General features: G+C 39.1%; 1 non-coding gene across 1 annotated transcript; it reads right to left on the reverse strand.

The window, feature by feature from the left end:
* Positions 1 to 13,164: 13,164 nt before the first annotated feature.
* Positions 13,165 to 13,271, reverse strand: LOC148874212 (small nucleolar RNA R71). The gene has a single exon (XR_016106196.1). It is a non-coding gene; the product is annotated as a small nucleolar RNA R71 (small nucleolar RNA).
* Between the last annotated feature and the right edge of the window lie 685 nt (positions 13,272 to 13,956).

A 13,956-nucleotide genomic window follows, 5' to 3' on the forward strand; every position in this document is an offset into this window, starting at 1 on the left:
CCATTCTTTGGATCAACGATTTTAACTGCACCATACGGAAACACTTTTTCCACAATAAACGGCCCATCCCACCTAGACCTTAAATTACCAGGGAACAAACGCAGCCTAGGACTAAAAAGCCAAACCTTTTGATTTGGTTCAAAAGTTTTTTCTTGAAATGTACTTATCATGGAAGGTTTGTTTTGGCTTTATAAATGCACAAGCTTTTGTAAGCTTCATTGCACAATTCCTCTAGTTCACTTAATTGTAGGGCCCAATGGGATCCAACTACGTCATCAGTCTATCAGACCAATCTTTTCGGTCGGGCCTAATAGACTTCTACATAATACCTTTAATTTCCCTATTGGACACTTCCACTTGACCATTTGTTTGGAGATGGTAGGGGTGGTTATCTTGTGGGTGATTCTATACTTGCGGAGCAAAGCACGGAATTGCACATTAGTAAAGTGTGACCCCCCATTACTGATGTTTGCTCGCAAACACCCGAACCTAGAGAAAATGTTCTTTTGAACAAATTTCATTAAAACTTTGTGATCATTGGTCCAGGTTGCTACCACCTCAATCCATTTTGACACATAATCAACAGCTACAAGGATGTATTCGTGATCGGATTATGGAAGAAATGGTCCCATGAAATCAATACCCCAAACCTCAAAATTTTCTATAGCTAGAATAGGGTTAAGTGGCATTATGTCTCTTTGGGACATATTCCCGACAAATTGGCATCTCAAGCAATTTTGGCTAAAGGCATGGAAATCCTTAAATAAACTTTGCAAGTAAAATCCACTCTGCAGAACTTTGGCTACAGTTTCCTTCCCCGAAAAGTGCCCCCCACAAGGTAGAGTATGACAAAAGTTAAGAATGCTTTGGTGTTCAGACTCGGGTACACATCGTCGGATCACTTGATCCGAACAGATAAAAAATAGCTCAGGATCTTCCTATAAGTAGTATTTGAGTTGGGAAAAGAATCTGTCTTTCTCTTTCTTAGACCACCCCTCGGGAATTTTACCTACTGCTAAGTAATATGGGCATACCATGAGGGAGCATAATGAGAGACAGTTAAAAGGTGCTCATCTGGGAATGAGCAATCATGGATGGCCTCGCTCTTTTCAATTTGAATTTGGGACAGATGATCAACTACTACATTTTCAGAGCCCTTTTTATCCCAAATCTCAATGTAAAATTCTTGCAACAGAATGATCCATCTAATGAGCCTAGGTTTGGCCTCTTTCTTAGACAACAAATGTCTTAAGGCCGAGTGATCAGAGTAGACAACCACTTTGATGCCTAATAAGTATGGGCAACATTTTTCCAGAGCAAATACTACAACTAACAATTCTTTCTCTGTGGTGGTATAACTCAATTGGGCTTCCGAGATGTTACAACTTGCATAATAGATCACTACATGACATTTATCCACCCGTTGTCCCAAAACAACTCCAATGGCGTGGTTGGAGGCATTACACATGATTTCAAAGGGCAAAGACCAATCAGGAGGTTGCAGGGTTGGAACCTTGGTCAGTGCCCCTTTCAAGTACTAGAAAGCCTTAAGACAAGCGTCATCAAAGCTGAGTGAGACATCTTTTGCTAGAAGGTGGCACAATGGTTTGGAAATTTGGGAGAAGTCCTTAATAAATCATCAGTAGAAGTCGACATGTCCAAGAAAAGAACTGACTTGCTTGACAAAAGTGGGAGGTGGTAGTTTAGAGATTAGGTCAATTTTTTCTTTATCCACCTCAATACCCCGTTGTACCCAGAACACCCATCTAAGAGGAGAATTATTTTTGCTTGGCGAGTTTTTCTAAAATTTGGTCAATGAAGAGCAAAGGGAAATGGTCCTTTTTTGTAACTACGTTGAGTTTCCTAAAGTAGATGCACACTCGTCATCCCATGGTAAGTCAGGTAGGGATGGCTTCACCTTGATCATTAGTGACCACGGTGAGTCCAGCTTTCTTAAGCACCACTTGCGTAGGATTTACCCAACTGCTATCTGAGATCGGGTAGATAATACCCGCATCTAACCACCTAACTACTTCTTGTTTGACCACCTCCCTCGTATTTGGGTTCAACCTTCTTTGCATCTCCCCACTAGGTTTCGCACCTTCCTCTATGTAAATATGGTGCATACAGATGGACAGACTAATACCCTTCAAATCAGCTACTAACCAACCAATAGCACCCCTATACTCCTTTAATACCTCAATCAATTTCTCTTCCGATCTAGGGGTTAACTTTGCAACTATGATCACCGACAGGGTTTGGTCGGGTCCTAAAAACACATACTTAAGGGAGTCCAATAAGGGCTTTAATTCTAGTTGTAGGGGAGATTCTAGAGAAGGCACATGTGGTTCACCCTTTACTTTTGGTAGAGGTTTAATAGTAGGCCAAGATTGAAATGCGTGAGGAGACTTCATTAAGGCATTAGCTTCCTCGAGAGAAGTCCTTAGTTGTACCCAGAATACCCATCTAAGAGCATAAATATTTTTGCCTGGTGAGTTTTTCTAAAATTTGGTCAATAAAGGGCAAAGGGAAGTGGTCCTTTTTTGTGACTGCGCTAAGTTTCCTAAAGTCAATGCACACTTGCCATCCCGTGGTAAGTCAGGTAGGGATAACTTCACCTTGATCATTAGTGACCATGATGAGTCCAACTTTGTTAGGCACCACTTGCATAGGACTTACCCAACTGCTAACCGAGATCGGGTAGATAATACCCGCATCTAACCACCTAACTACTTCTTGTTTGACCACCTCCCTCATATTTGGGTTCAACCTTCTTTTCATCTCCCTCCTAGGTTTGGCACCTTCCTCTATGTAAATATGGTGCATACAGATGGACGGACTAATACCCTTCAAATCAACTATTGACCAACCAATAGCACCCCTATACTCCTTTAATACCTCAATCAGTTTCTCTTCCTGTCTAGGGGTTAAGTTTGTAGCTATGATCACCGGTAGGGTTTGATCGGGTCCTAAAAATACATACTTAAGGGAGTCTGGTAAGGGCTTTAGTTCCAATTGCGGGGGAGATTCCAAAGAAGGCATAGGTGGTTCACCCTTTAGTTTTGGTAGAAGTTCAACAATAGGCCAAAATTTAAATGGGTGAGGAGACTTCATTAAGGCATTAGCTGAAGGGATGTCAAATCCATCACATGGATGCCCAAAAGGTGCGGAATAGGGTGGGCAAATTTCAAAAATTTATCTCCCTTCAACTGGGAATCGTATTCCCTATTTTAGAAAAATCATATTTTTCAATGATCAATCTTGAACCATAAACCGAACCAGATTTGAAACAAAACAAAGGGAGAAGGATATACCTGATATAGAGAAATAATATCTCTCAATGGAGTTATTCACGCCCAAAGAAGATCACTAAAACTACTCCCACTGAAGATGACATAGTGGATGGAGGAGCAGAATTAATAGGGTCCATCCCACAAATCGAATTCTTCAGCAAGAATCCAATGGAGGCAGTGAGCACAACTTCCTATCAGCCTTTCAGCAAAGACTGATATCAAGATCCAATTTTGACTACTCCTACAATGTTGGAGAACGAACTGGCAGTATGGCGGCTGCAGGAAGCGATCACAAGGAGAAGGCGCAGTCACACTGTGTATTCTTCTCTCTGTAATTCGAGATCTAGTATCTCTGGAACTTATGGGATGATTTGATGGTTTGCCCCCTCTTGCTTTTATAGGCTTAAAGAGATCAGCTCCTGATCCTATCAGGAGTTTCCTAATTCAGATCATTATCTGAATTTGGACTCTCTTTAAGTGATAAGGATAAGACCATTATCTTATCTACAGATTAGATCAGACTTCTCCTGATCTTATTAGGAGGTTTCCATACCTGAATTCAGATCTGGTCTCTCTAAGTGGATAGGGTAGGACTCTATCCTATTTGCTGATTTAATCCCAGATCTGCCTCCTTTATTTAACCAATTAAAAGCCCAGTTTGAAATGGGCTTTAAGCCCAATAAGTCTATGTGCTCAAACTGCTTCCAAACTATTGCCCAGTTGGGTTTCTTTGTATGGCCCAAGCATTGATCTACACATCAACCACATGGGTTCGGCCCAGCCTTTATTACAAGGCCTGACCGAATACACTATTGTGGATAGTGCACCCCCTGAAACCCATCACTTAGGCTTCTATTGGGCCCAACACTTACATTGAGTGGTCCCTATGCCAAGCCACCTTATAAAAACCTAGGGACTATGGGCAGATGCAAGATTAGCCCATCAAGTATTACCCTCAGTGGCCTTACACTTAACCTCTCAGCCCATAATGATCAAACACTACCCGACAAGAGAGGACCTCTCCCTCGGCTACAAGGAACAATGTTGCTCTCTCTGCTTATAAGGATCATGGGAATTAAAACATTTTGCAAACATTTTAGAAACCGTAACATATATACTTTTATATCTCATAAAATATATTTTGCAAAAACAAATCTCAAAGATTGAAATCGGCTGCCGGCAGTCTTGGTTTCCAACAGAGAGAGTGCTTTCTTGATCATTACCATTGTCCGACAAAGGGGCTGATCCTGTCACTATGATCACCCATTCAGATGAATTCTCAGACTATCCCAACATACCCAGGTTTTGACCCCCGCAAGGATCTCACTGATTGGCATATCAATGACAGCCCAATCCGACACCTAGTGCAGTATCATAATCGAGTCTAGGGGTCAGGTGTAACTTTCCAGTTTTGCCCATTAATCTCCAAGGTCCAGAGCAATACTGGAAATCTGGTCCGATTCAAAGATTTAATTAATCTTACACTGCATGTGCCTTGGGTCTCACCCTGGCGGTTGAGACAAGCCACCCCAACCGACTTGGTGGCACATCAGTGTTAGCCTTATCAGGACAGGTCTCCCTAGACCGACCCACCGGCTGTGAACATTCAAAACTAACACGTGTCTCATTAAGTGTCCAGTTTAAGGGTATAACACAGAAACAAACCACAAGAACATGAATCAAATATGCACTTTATTCATTTACAATATATGTCAACAGTACATCATTCTGATTGAAGCTAAGGGCATACAAAGACTGTCTAACATTAGCTTCCTCTGTCGGGTCATCTACTATGACCATATTAGTTTTGAAAGGATGGGAGATCCATCATATGGATGGTCGAACCCTGTAAGAAGGTTGGACAAAATTTCAAAATTTTCTTTACCCCCTTCCAGGAATCCTAATCCCAATTTAGAAAACTACATTTTCAAGGTTTGTTCTTGTAACTAAACTGGACCAAATCTAGAACCAAGATTAGGGAGGGATATCCATGCAAAAACTCCTTCCAATGTAGGTGTTTACACCCAAAGAGTGTACCAAATCCTCCATCCACTGAATAGGACACAACTTAGGATGAAGCAGGATCAATAGGTAGATCTTTACCAATAACTTGTGATTCTTCAACAAGAATCGAATGGGGTAGTGAACACAACTTCAAAAATTGTTTCTTCTAGCAATAAACAATATCAAGATCAAATCTTGATCAAATCCAAGAATTGGAGATCGAATAGGGCAGGGCGACAAGAGCAGGGAGAAAAAGAGAAAAAGAATTGAAGGCATAAATAGTTAAATTGAGTTGTCTTCTTTGTGTTGTGTGTCTTTTTCAAGTTCGCCTTGCTCTTTATTTATAGCCTTAAAGATGCAACCTCCTAATCTGATTAGGAGTCTCCTGATCCAAATCTTAATTTGGATCTGAACTCTTTAAGTGATAAAGATAATCCCCTATCTTATCTATAGATAAAGATCAGCTATTCCTAATCAAATTAGGAGTTCCTTGATCCAAATCTTTATTTGGATAATGACTTTTAAGTGGATAAGAGTTATCCTCTTATCCTTATCTGCTGATCCAAACCCAGATCCACCCCCATTTAATTAATCCAATTAACCAGTTTGAAATGGACTTTAGGCCTATTAAGCTTTCAGGCTCACTCCTTTTTAATGCTAGCTTGCTTGGCTCTTTTTTTATGGCGTGGGACCCTAACATTGATTTACACATCAGTCACTTGGTTTCAGCCTAGCCTCTGTTACAAAGCCTGGCCAAATTCACTACTGAATACAGTGAACCCCTTGAGTCTATCACTATGGGCTCTTAATGGACCCAACATTTACACTAAATGGTCCTTGGGTCCAACCCCCTTTTGAAAGTCCAAGGACTATAGGTAGATGAAAGATTATCCCATCAGGTATAACCCTCAATGGTCTTACACCTCTCAGCCCATAATGATCAAACACTGCCCGACAAGAGAAGACCTCTCCCTCGACTACAAGGTACAGTGCCGCACTCTCTACTCACATGGATCTCGAGAATTGAAACCTTTTGCAAACATTTTGAAACCATAATATATATAACTACATATCTATATAACTATATTTTGCAAAACCAAATTTCAAACACATTTGAAATCCACTATCAGCAGTTTAGATTTCCATCAGAGATAGTGCATTTTCCCGATCATTCACTTTGTCTAACAAAGGGGCTGATCCTGTCACTATGATCACCCACTCAAATGAATTCTTGGACTTTTCCAACATACCCAAGTTTTGATCCCCTCTAAGAGTCTCACTGATTGGCATATCAAAGACAAACCAATCAAACACCTAGTGCAGTATCATAATCGAGTCTAGGGGTTAGGTGTAATATTCCAGTGTTGTCCATCTATCTCCAAGGTCCAGGGCAATACTAGAATTTTGGTCTGGTTTAGGGTTTCAAGAAAACCCACACTGCATGTACCTCAAGTCTCACCCTAGAAGCTAAAACAAGCCACCCCAACTAACTTGACAGTACATCAGTGTTAGCCTTGATAGGATAAATCTCCCCAGATTTATCCAATGGTTATGAAGATTCTAAAATAACGCGAGTTTCATGTATGTCCTGTTTAATGGTATTACACAAAAACACACCACAATAACATGAATCAAATATGTATTTTATTCAATTACAATAAATTCCATAATGTACATCATGCTGATTGGAGCTAAGGGCATACATTGTCTAACAACTCCCACTTACACTTAGGTCCAATCGAGTACAAACCGAAGTCTCATACTTTCCACATGTTTCTCAAACACCTTTTGTGTCAGTGGCTTAGTAAATGTGTCCGCTACATTTTCCGCTGATGCTACCTTCTGAATCAAGATGTCCCTTCTTCCAACTATCTCCCGTAGTACATGGTACTTCCTCTCGATGTGCTTTGACTTCGAGTGGGCTAGTGGCTCCTTAGCCTGAGAAATGACTCCAGTGTTGTCACACAACCATGGAATGGATAATATTCTGGAACGAACTACTCCTAATTCCTGAATGAACTTCATCCATACAGCTTCCATTGGCAACTTCACTTGTGGTAATGTACTCGGCCTCGGTTATGGAATCTGTTGTGGACCCTTGTTTGCTACTTTTCCAGCTAACTGCACAGGACCCCATCGTAAAGATGTATCTAGATGTAGACTTTCTATCATCTAGGTCTGAATGGAAATCGGCATCGGTATACCCAAAGATCTGTAGTGAACTACCATCGAATACCAGACAAAAATCTTGTCTTTCGGAGGTATTTTAGTATGTTTTCCAAAGCGGTCCAATGCTCTTGTCCTGGGTTAGACTAGTATCTACTTACCACACTCACGACCTGAGTAATGTCTGGCCAAGTGTACAGCATGGCATACATGATACTCCCTATAGTAGAGGCATAGGGAAGTTCCTTCATGCCCTCAATCTCCTTAGGTGTCTTGGGAGACATGCCCTTGGAGAGAGTGACTCGATGCCTGGAAAGAGCGTTTCCTTTCTTTAAGTTCTCCATACTATATCTCTTAATTATCTTGTCAATGTAAGTAGACTAGGATAATCCTATTATCCTCTTTTATCTATCTCTATAGAGTCAAAGTGCCAAGATATAAGAGGCTTCTCCAAGATCTTTCATGAAGAATTATTTTGAAAGCCATATTTTCACCGTAATCAACATTCCTACATCATTCCCAATGAGTAGAATGTCATCTACATACAGAACCAAGCATGTAACCTTATCCCACTGGTCTTCCTGTAAACATAGGTCTCATCCAGATTTTACTCAAACTCAAATTGTTTGACAATAGAGTCAAACCGAATGTTCCAGCTCCTAGAAGTTTGATTAAGTCCATATATGGATCGGTTGATTTTACATACCATGTGTTCCTGACCTGCAGCTATGAAACCTTGCAGCTGCTGCATAGAGATTACTTCAATAAGATATCCATTCAGGAATATGGTTTTGACATCCATTTGCCAAATCTCATAATCATGGTATGTTTAATGGATTTAAGCATGGTCATGGACGAAAAAGTTTCCTCATAGTTGATTTTCTCTTTCTGAATGTACCCTTTCACCACAAGACGAGCCTTGTTGGTCTCAACCTTACCATCGGGGCCCTTCTTCCTCTTATAAATCCATTTTCAAGCTATTGTTTTTACCCCAGGGGGCGGATCTACTAGAGTCTAGACTCCATTGGCCTTTATTGAGTCCATCTCAGCTCTCATGGCAACTACCTACTTCAAGGAATCTACGTCCAACATAACTTTCCGTATAAGTCACGGGATCCTCCTCACTTTCCACCAAGTAACTTTCTTGGTCATAACCATAATGAACTGGAGGCCTGGATACCTGGGTAGATCTCCTAGGTTCGTTATTATGTAGAGCTTGTGGGACATCTCCCTCTACCCTTAAGCTCTCCTCATCAAGAATAACTTCCTGACGATGATTGTTCAAGATGTAATATTCCTCAAAGAAATGAGCATTTCGACTATATAACACATTGTGATCTCCTAGGTCATAGAATAAATACTCTACAGAGCCTTTTGGGTAATTTACAAATTGGCAACGACTGGTCTTAGATTCCAATTTGTTAGCATATTTGTTTCCTGAGAGGGAGAACATGGAGATCATTCTCAAGTTCTTCATATGCGAGGAATTTGTTATTTCTTTTGATAGTAATCACATTACTAAAAAGAACAGAATAACCATCCACACAGTTTTGAAACAAAAATCAAATTTCTTCTCAAGTTGGATACACAAAGACAATCTTTTAATGTAATTATTCTTTCTCTGAAATACAATTTTACAGTTCCCATGATTGTAGTTGCAACACTTGCAGAAGTCTCTAAGTAAAGAATCACTTCTCCGTCACTCAGTCTTCTATTTGTCCTGAACCCCTGCAATGTATTACATACATGAATAGAAGCACTGAAGTCAATACACCAAGAAGCAAAAGTGACCAACATATTGGTCTCTATGACAAAGGATTCGAAGTTACCTTGTTTCTTGGTCTCTAGGTACTAAGAACAGTTCCTCTTCCAATGGTCGGTCTACTTGCAAAAGTAACAGGCATCTGATGCCTTGTCCTTCTTTTGCCTTTTAGTCTTGCTAATTTTCTTCTGAGATTTCTTCTTTGCATTCCTCTTCTTCTTGCCCGATTTGCCACCTTCAACAAGCATGGTTATGGGCTTATCATTCTTTATCAGTTCTTCGGCCCTCTGCAACATATTGTTGAGTTCCTGAAGGATAACATTTAGCTTGTTCATATTGTAATTCATTATGAACTGATTGAATGAATGAGGCAAAGAGTCAGGATGGCATCAACTTTGGTGACATGATCTAACCCAGATCCAAGAACCTCCAGTTCATTGGTGTATCCCATCATCTTAAGACAATGGTCATAAACTAGCTGGTTCTTGGACATTTGTGCGGTCATAAACTGCTTTAGGACCTTCTGGCGAGTAGAATGATTCTGCTCTTCATACATGGTCCTTAAACTATCCAAGATATCCTTAGACACTTCGATCTAATCGAACTGTCATTGTATCTAACTGTCTAAGGAGGCTATGATGTAGCACTAGGCAAGAGAGTTTTTTTCTTCCCATTCTTGATATTCCTTCATATGGGCCTCAGAAGCCCTATCACCCGGACGATCCAGAGCAGGGTTTGTAGCAACTTTGTCCAATTTCTCGAACGTCAAAACCAGCATAAGGTTACGATAACAGTCAGCGTAATTTGGACCCTTAAGCTTATTATCGTCCAACAGTTTGACGAATTGTCCGTTTGCCATTTATGGTAAAAGACAAAACAAATATTAGTCAACAACCTGATTCAATTCATATTATATATATAGATATGACTTTCAATCTATGTTCCATTTCCATTTGTTCATATATGAGATTTTCCTCCTCTCTCACTGACGGAGACTGCGAACTGTCTTTAAAAATATAGGAAACCATATAGAGTGCATGAAACCAACTATTTCAGCTGCATAACCCCACCACCTTCGGTGAAGGATCACATCCACTCATCTCATGAACTTTTCCTTTGGGCTCTCTCAAGCAAGGTTCATTGTCATTTTAGGTTAAACCTTTCTATCCGGTAAATGCTTACCCATCATATTCGTAAATGCCAAGGTACCGTGAGAGAGTTTTCAATTTTATGATAGATCCCTTTCACATTGGTCTTTGACGCTCCCATCATCTTATGAAGCAATCCAACAAATCCAACAGCAAATGGATAACCCAATTTTATAGTGCGTCTCCTCATTACTTAATGAGTCATCTTCATGTTAATGATGGCAAGCTTTTAGAGAATTCATCATATGAATCTCCCTATCACATGCACTTATATTTCAATAGAGGGAATAAAATATTACACCCTAGTTTTATTTAGGTCAAACCAAAGTGGCTCCCATTGGCTTTCTTAAAGCTAAATTTAAATAGGCCCTAAACAGCTAAGGTTCTGCACGATTCCTCTTGGAGAGGAAGCTGATGTGGGGCCCATCAAATGGGGAGTTCATCCAATGATCTTATAGATACCATGAAAATGATGTGCATTCAGTCATGGTGTGTGAAAGAGCCACTATCGAATTAATCATGAGCCAAGTACCTATGGCCCATGTACATAGCACATCACATGCATGAAACAAATTGATCCAATCAATTAAAATATCTGTAAAACCCTTAATTAATTAGATTAAATTTGTATCAGCCCAACAGAACCCATAATGTTATCATATAACATTATCTAGGTACATAAGTTGTACTGCAAAAAGCATATTAGTCCATGTAGTTAAATCAGGGCTGATTTAGTTTTATCATATTAAAATTAGGTTTTTATAGAGGTGGGTCGAATTAAAACTTGAAGTGGGCCATCAATCCTCTGGCATAAATCGAATTAGGGTCAGAAAAACCAACCCCATTGAACCAACAATTCGGTCCAACCAGTTTGGACCAAATTTGTTACAAATCGGCCCAAGTTTTAGTGTCCAATTCAAGATTTAATTCAAGAATAATTATTTGAAAAATAAATTAATTCAAGATAACCAAATTATCAAGAAAACGAAATCACAGGGTTGCACTATGATTTTCTTGGACATCCCACAAACCTGCAAAGAACACTTAATCGCAGATTGCAGAATCGACATCTGCAAAATCATAGATCGCAAAACTTTTTTCTGCGAAATCTTCTTCTCTGTTGCGCACTCCAACAATCTCCAAATGGAAATAAAATAGAAAACCTAATTTTTCTATTATTACATCATATCTAATTCCTATACAATTTGTCTAAAAAAAATTATTTACAAACCAAATTGAATAGAAAAGAAATAGCAGGGTGCACCAATCTTGGCAACAATTTTATAAATCTAATAGAATAATAAAGATTTATTTTATAGATCATCTGCCCATAATCTAAGAACCAATTCCTAGAAAAAACGCTAACTGCGCAAATCGGGTAGAACGCCTTCTGCCCATCTGCACAGATCCGGGTCTGATCTAATTTGGTTCAAGACTTGAACTTGGCTCTGATACCACTAAAAGGATGGGAGATCCATCATATGGATGGCCAAACCCTATAGGAAGGTTGGGCGAAATTTCAAAAATTTCTTTACCCCAATCCGGGAATCCTATTCTCAGTTTAGAAAACTACATTTTCAAGGTTCGATCTTGTAACTAAACCGGACCAAATCTAAAACCAAGATTAGGGAGAGATACCTGATATGGAATCCACACAAAAAAACTCTTCCCAATGTAGGTGTTCATGATAAGAATAAAAATTGTCATATTTTTATCCCTAAATATTCAGTATTTTATACTTAATTAGTACTTAATTAGACTCATTATTCTTGTATTTCGATCCAGGGCATGAAAGAAGGCGTTAGGAGAAAAACAAGGCTAATCGGATAATTTTGCACAATTTCGGCATCGCGTAGTAATCTGGGCATAACTCTCCCATTCGGACTCTGATTGAGATGATTCACGATGCATTGGAAAGATAGGAAAAACTCTACAATTTTCATGTTTTGAGTTTTGATAGATTCGAACTGCATCAAAGTCAAAATCGGGCCCAAAGTCTGAGCAAATTTGTAGGGAAGCCCAGTTCACAGCAGAAGCCCAATACAAATACAAGAATAAGGAAACTGCAAAGTATCCTATCAGATTTAATTTTCTAAAATAATTCTAGAAAGATAAAGGATATTGAGATTACCAAATAAGAGATAGGATAGGATTATATATAAACCAATCATTAGGAATGAGGACTTTCTATTTTTTAGAAAGAACTCCAAAAAGGAATTGGAAACAACCCCTCCTCTTAAAGCTATATAAAGGAGGGGGGGAGGGTGGGCGAACTAGCACCAGGCATCAATCAATCTCTGGAGCAATCAAAAGTTCTCCAAGAGAGCTTTAGCTTTCAAGGAAGCAGTCAGCAACTTAGGAGGAGAAGAAGGTAACGACAAAGAGAAGACAAGCTCATTGATCTCAACTTTAAGGGCGACATCATGAGTTCTTTCTTATACATTGTTTGTTTAATCTTCTTTATCATGAACTAGTTTATTTATAGCTGGGGCTATGGAAAGCCTAACTACGACCATGGATTAATTTTTATTTAATTCAACCAAACTGTTTTTATTTTCATATTGTCTATGAGTTATTATGCGTAATGCAATTAGGAGCTTGGCCACCTCTTAGTTGATTTGGTTTATGTGATAGAGCTAAGAATTGGGTTTAATCTTCTTAGGCTTTTTTCATTCTCATTACGTGATAGAGCTAAGAATTGGCTTAACTCACTCCCTGCAGGAAGTATCACTATTTGGAACGACTCGACTCAAAAATTTTTGGGTAAGTATTTTCCTCCTCTAAAACAACAAAATTGATCAATGATATCACTACTTTTGTTCAACTAGATTGAGAATCTTTGTATGAGGCGTGAAAACGATTTAAAGAGATGCTTAGGAAGTGTCCTCACCATGGAATACCAATTTAGCTTCAAATTCAAACTTTTTATAATGGTATTACTCCATCTAATCGCTCCATTTTTTATGTAGCTGCAAGAGGCACAATCATGAGAAAAACTCCAAAAGAAACCTATGATCTAGTGTAAGAGATGATATCAAATAGCTACCAATGGAATAATGACCGAGTTGATCGAAGGAGAGTGCATCATATATATTCTTTTTCAGCTTTATCTGCTCAGTTTGCTAGTTTGAATAAAAAAAATAGACAATCTTAGTGTTGCAGCATAAATATGTCATCTTATAATCCATGCGACCTTTGTGGCCTATTGGGACATATAAATTCTAACTTAGGTAATCATTTTGTTTCACATGAAAGTGCTAATTTTGTTTCTCATGATGGCAGGTCAAATTTCAACCCTTAATCGAATACATACAATCCAAGGTCGAGGAGTCATCTGAATTTTTCATTAAATATCAACCAACAAAAAACACCCATGGGATTTCAACAACAGCCGCCCCCGTAAGATAAGAAGGGAAATTTAGAGGACATGATTTCTAAGTTCATTAATACTACTGAAGCAAAGTTCCAAGATCATAAAAAGAAATTCTTAAATCAAGAAACATCTATTAAGAACTTAGAAGTTCAAGTGGGGCAGATTGTGAGCATATTGTCAGAAAGAAAAGCAGGATGATTGCCTAGTAAT

This window comes from Nelumbo lutea, chromosome 1, assembly GCF_056320005.1.
Source record: "Nelumbo lutea isolate HS-2025 chromosome 1, American lotus-T2T, whole genome shotgun sequence".
Classification (NCBI taxonomy): domain Eukaryota; kingdom Viridiplantae; phylum Streptophyta; class Magnoliopsida; order Proteales; family Nelumbonaceae; genus Nelumbo; species Nelumbo lutea.